The following is a 6,000-nucleotide window of genomic DNA, read 5'->3' as shown; positions in this document are numbered from 1 at the left end:
TTACCTCGTCGCCAATTGGTACACTCATAATAAAGGATGAAACTGAGTACTGTGTACAATGAGCAAGTGTGACCTTAGCTCCTTTAATAAGACTCCAGAGTGCAGGTACCGCGTGGGTGGCCTGCTTATACACTGTGCTCCCGAGGGATGCTGGGATCCCTTGGGCCTCCAACAGGTGGGCCCTCTGGTGGTCAGGTGTCATGCAGGTTACAAAGGGTTAAATACATAACACTTACAGTATGCAGGGTGGTTCTCTTCCCTCCTAATGGATGGAAGAGACCCCCCAGAACACCAACGCAGCCTGGTTGCACATTGCACAGGAGGACAGAAGCAGGGATGTCGTCAGGAGAATCAGGCTGTTCTGGCATAAACCTTTCAATGATCTCAGTAGATCACGAAACGTTACTGCAAAGCCACACTCAACCTCATCCTGCTGTGCCTCTCATCCTCATCACTATGCATTCCCTACCCTGCTCCTGCGCATCCTTACTCACACCAACTGACCTTGCACCTCCACCCATCCCTTTCTCTCTCTCTGCCTACATTGTCACATCTCCATCTCACTAGCTCTCTCTCATCATTGTCCAATCATACTATCTCACACACAAAGATAGGCACTTGGGTGTTTTAGCCCATGTTCATGTAGAGTTTTTGCGAATGTGTTGTCAAACATTGAAATCTGAATTTTGAACACTTGGGGACGAAATTCAGTCCCGCCGGAAAATGATGCACCTACATTTTTTAAGAGTTTCTACCACTGTTTCGGAAGAGGTCGACTCCTTCGTGAAATTCACCTCTGTGCCTTGTTTTGAATGGGCCGGGAAGTCGGTAATAAAGGGGGTGGCAGTGCGGCGGTAAGTGCTGGTGAGGGGCGGAAGTGGAGGCGGGAAGAATTCTGCGCCGCTGTCAGTGGTGACGTCATTGCGTGTCTGTCACCACGTATCTCGCCTCCATTAAAGGGGAGAGAATCGGCCACCAGTCGCTAACAGACGTTGGACCACCAGGGAGAGTTTACGACCGGGCCAGCGGCCTGTTGGTGGCCCAGCCGAACCCGGGGGGGCCACAATAATCCGGCTGACACCGAAGTCAGCCGGCGAAAAAAATAAAATGGTGTCCACAGCATTGGGCCCTGGCCTTTAATAGTCGTCACACTGCCAGGGCTGACAGAGGAAATGAACGGTGCACCGAGAGAAAAAGCTGATGGGAGCACTGCTCGGGGACAATAACATTTTGCTCGCTAAATTTCGCGGCAGGTGGGGGGTCCTGGTGAAGCATGCACTGATGACACATGCATGGCTGCTCGGCAGTGGCAGGGCAGAAGTGAGGACTGCCAGAAAACCACCCCTGCTTAATTTAGTTTGTGACGGTATTTCGACCAGAAATCTGCAGCCGATCGACTCCGCCACATGGCCAGCGTAATCCGACAATAACAGGCCTTATTGGGGAGCTGCATTTCTGCCCCTTTGTGTTCTTGGACAGATATGTGTGCATCTTTGGAAGTGGTTTAGTGAGTTATACTAGAAATATAGAAAATAGGTGCAGGGGTAGGCCATTCGGCCCTTCGAGCCTGCACCACCATTCAACATGATCATGGCTGATCATGCAACTTCCCTTTCCTGCTTTCTCTCCATACCCCCTGATCCCTTTAGCCGTAAGGGCCACAGCTAACTCCCTTTTGAATATATGCAACAACTCTCAACAACTCTCTGTGGTAGAGAACTGTACAGATTCACAATTCTCTGAGTGAAGAAGTTTCTCCTCATCTTGGTCCCAAATGGTCTACCCCCCCTCCCCGCCCCGCCCCAGCCCCCATCCTTAGACCGTGACCCCCAGTTCCGGACTTCCCCAACATCGGGAACATTCTTCCTGCATCTAACCCGTCCAATCCTGTCAGAATTTTATATGTATCCATGATATTCCCTCTCATTCTTCTACTGAATGGTCAGACATAACACAACCCCGCAATGGTGATGAGTGTGAAAGGAATGGCTTGTTCATGTCCCCAATAGATGTCGGGGAGAGAGCGTGGAGAGCCCTCCATTGGGCGCTGGGGGAACTGTCTTTACACCCAGTGTGACCTTTATTGGTTTATTAGAAACAGGCCCCACCTCCGTGTGAGCCGTGGGAATGCAGGTTGATGTTCGGGAGCCCGAGCGAGGACTGAGCCTCAGGCTGATTGGGACATTCATTTACTGAGCGCTGGGATAAAAAGCGATCACCTGGGAGGGGTCGCTTGTTATAATGGAGGGATTGCGGGTTCTGGGCTGGTTATTTGTGGCAATCTGTTCATCTCAACCGCCCTCTCTCCTTCTCTCCGCCGATAAATGTTGGCTAAATTCCGCCAAGACTGCGGCTTTCCGGGAATTGAAGGCAGTGAGTGTGTGTGGGGAGAGACTGTTGTTTTGATGCCGGGAGCCGGGATGTGCCGCCGTGTTTCCGTTCACTGGACAATCTGCCAGGTGGGTGTATTCTCGGGCCGTCTGTATTGTGGGCCAGCGCTTTCCAGGACCACCCGGAATTGTGTAGGGATTTGGGGATAGCAATCACTACAAGCCGGTGGGCAGCTACAAACCATGATTGAAAGGTTAACGGAATGTTCACCATTTCTCCGGGTCTGGAATACAAAGGGGATGGATAATGGGGAGCTATAAAGTTCTAGTTAGACTGCATCAGTTCGGGGCAACACACCTCGAGGAGATATTGGCCTTGGAGGGGATGCAGTGCAGATTCACCAGAATGATCGTGGAGCTGAAAGGGTTACATTGAGAACAAGTTGCATAGACTCGGCTTGTATTCTCTCTCACAGAAGATTAAGGGGTGAGTTAGGTACTTTGATGGGGTAGGTCGAGGAAAGTGTTTCTCTAGTGGAGAGTCCAGAACAAGGGGGCATAACAACAAAGAGCTTGGCTGTTTAGGGTGATGTCTGGAATCATGTCACAAGTTTAGTGGAAATCTGGAATTCTGTCTCTGAAGTAGCTGAGCCTAGGTCTGTGGTGTAAACAGATAGTAAAAGCTTTTACAGATATATAAAATGGAAAAGAGTGACTAAAGTAATGTTGGTCCCTTAGAAGATGAGAAGGGGGATTTAATAATGGGAAATGTGGAAATGGCGGAGACATTAAACAATTATTTTGCTTCGGTCTTCAGTGGAAGACACAAAAACCATGCCAAAAATTGCTGGTCATGGGAATGTGGGAAGGGAGGACCTTGAGACTATCACTATCACTAGGCGGGTAGTGCTGGACAGGCTAATGAGACTTAAGGTAGACAAGTCCCCTGGTCCTGATGAAATGCATCCCAGGGTATTAAAAGAGATGGCGGAAGTTATAGCAGATGCATTCGTTATAATCTACCAAAATTCTCTGGACTCTGGGGAGGTACCAGCGGATTGGAAAGCAGCTAATGTAACGTCTCTGTTTAAAAAAAGAGGGCAGACAAAAGGCAGGTAACTATAGGCCGGTTAGTTTAACATCTGTAGTGGGGAAAATGCTTGAAACTATCATTATGGAAGAAATAGCGGGACATCGAGATAGAAATAGTGCAATCGGGCAGATGCAGCATGGATTCATGAAGGGGAAATCATGTTTAACTAATTTACTAGAATTCTTTGAGGATATAACGAGCATGGTGGATATAGGTGTACCGATGGATGTGGTGTATTTAGATTTCCAAAAGGCATTCGATAAGGTGCCACACAACAGGTTACTGCAGAAGATAGAGGTACACGGAGTCAGAGGAAATGTATTAGCATGGATAGAGAATTGGCTGACGAACAGAAAGCAGAGAGTCGGGATAAATGGTTCCTTTTCGGGTTGGAAATCGATGGTTAGTGGTGTGCCACAGGGATCGGTGCTGGGACCACAACTGTTTACAATATACATAGATGACCTGGAAGAGGGGACAGAGTGTAGTGTATCACAATTTGCAGATGACACTAAGATTAGTGGGAAAGCGGGTTGTGTAGAGGACACAGAGAGGCTGCAAAGAGATTTGGATAGGTTAAGCAAATGGGCTAAGGTTTGGCAGATAGAATACAATGTCGGAAAGTGTGAGGTCATCCACCTTGGGGGGGGGGGGGGGGGGAAGAAAACAGTAAAAGGGAATATTATTTGAATGGGGAGAAATTACAACGTGCAGAGGGACCTGGGGGTCCTTGTGCATGAATCCCAAAAAGTTAGTTTGCAGGTAATCAGTAAGGCGAATGGAATGTTGGCCTTCATTGCGAGAGGGATGGAGTACACAAGCAGGGAGGTCCTGATGCAACTGTATAGGGTATTGGTAAGGCCGCACCTGGAGTACTGCGTGCAGTTTTGGTCACCTTACTTAAGGAAGGATATACTCGCTTTGGAGGGGGTACAGAGACGATTCACTCGGCTGATTCCGGAGATGAGGGGGTTACCTTATGATGATAGATTGAGTAGACTGGGTCTTTACTCATTGGCGTTCAGAAGGATGAGGGGTGATCTTATCAAAACATTTAAAATAATGAAAGAGATAGACATGATAGAGGCAGAGAGGTTGTTTCCACTGGTTGGGGAGACTAGAACTAGGGGGCACAGCCTCAAAATACGGGGGAGCCAATTTAAAACCGAGTTGAGAAGGAATTTCTTCTCCCAGAGGGTTGTGAATCTGTGGAATTCTCTGCCCAAGGAAGCAGTTGAGGCTAGCTCATTGAATGTATTCAAGTCACAGATAGATAGATTTTTAACCAATAAGGGAATTAAGGGTTACGGGGAGAGGGTGGGTAAGTGGAGCTGAGTCCACGGCCAGATCAGCCATGATCTTATTGAATGGCGGAGCAGGCTCGAGGGGCTAGATGGCCTACTCCTGTTCCTAATTCTTATGTTCTTATGTGTATGAAATGGTGCAATGAACTCTCTACTGTGAGCCAGTGACTAGGTGTATCCTGGTCAGTTTTTAATGGCTTCCGGAAGTGAAGATAAAAAGTGAAGTTCAGGTTATATACCAGGTCCAGCATGTGTACCTATAACCCTAGGACCTCTGACGGTAGTGCCTGCTGGTGGTGAGCAGACCTTATGTACATACATTACTACATCCCCCTCCCCACACACACACACAGTTCTTGGCACAAATCCATATTACAAGTTCAGATAGTCTGGAGTCCTTCGCTCCCTGGTTGACCGTCTCAGTACAATCCCAGTGCTTTCTGAGCCTCTTGACTTGGAGCTGGATGTTGACCACAGTGGGTTCTCCTGATGGCTGGATGTAAGTTGGTTGGTTGTCTAAGCTCATAGTGTTCTTCCAACTGTTCCAGTTTGTGTCTTAGCTTGATTTGATCAATGTGTTTCCTGCACATCTGCCCATTCTTGAGCTTAACTGTGCTGTCACTCTTTAACACTGGAACAATGGAACTGGCCCATTCATTAAATTTGACTGGTGAGATGACCCCCTCTTGTTGTAGCCTGTCCAATTCGAGCTCAATCTCCTCTCTCATGTATGGGACAGGACTGACCTGAAATGTTAACTCTGTTTTTCTCTCCTCAAATGCTACCTGACCTGCTGAGATTTCCAGCATTTTCTGTTTTTAAGATTCCAGAATCTGCAGTATTTTGCTTTTGTATTGGTCTTGGCCATACTGTGCCCCACTGAGCTGTACCAAGGTGCTTTCCAGCAAGGTGGTGGTAGTGAAGTGCGGCTGGGCCAAAGAGCTGAATTCCAGAGGGGAGATGAGTGACTGCCCTTGATATCAAGGCAGCATTTGACCGATTGTGGCATCAAGGAGCCCCAGTAAAACTGAAGTCAATGGGAATTGAGGGGGGCTGGGGGGGAAACCAACTCTCCACTGGCTGAGGTTACTGCACGAGAAAAAAGCTCACAGGGTTGGGGGTAATATATTAGCATGAATAGAGGATTGGCTAACAGAAAACAGTTGGGATAAAAGTCATTTTTCCGGTTGGCAAACTGACTACTGGGGTGCTGCGGGATCGGTGCTGGGTCCTCAACTATTTAAAATATATATTGATGACTTGGATGAAGGGA

The 6,000-nt window shown here is 48.0% G+C and overlaps 1 long non-coding RNA gene across 1 annotated transcript in view; it reads left to right on the top strand.

The window, feature by feature from the left end:
• Positions 1-2,266: 2,266 nt before the first annotated feature.
• LOC139264039 (uncharacterized) overlaps positions 2,267-6,000 on the top strand; it is a 46,894-nt gene continuing 43,160 nt past the window's right edge. Inside the window, exon 1 of the long non-coding RNA XR_011593286.1 lies at positions 2,267-2,459. This is a non-coding gene — a long non-coding RNA (uncharacterized lncRNA). The remainder of the gene's footprint in view (positions 2,460-6,000) is intronic.

This window comes from Pristiophorus japonicus, chromosome 5 (assembly GCF_044704955.1).
Source record: "Pristiophorus japonicus isolate sPriJap1 chromosome 5, sPriJap1.hap1, whole genome shotgun sequence".
In the NCBI taxonomy this organism is placed as follows: domain Eukaryota; kingdom Metazoa; phylum Chordata; class Chondrichthyes; family Pristiophoridae; genus Pristiophorus; species Pristiophorus japonicus.
This window is presented reverse-complemented; position numbering and strand designations above follow the sequence as displayed.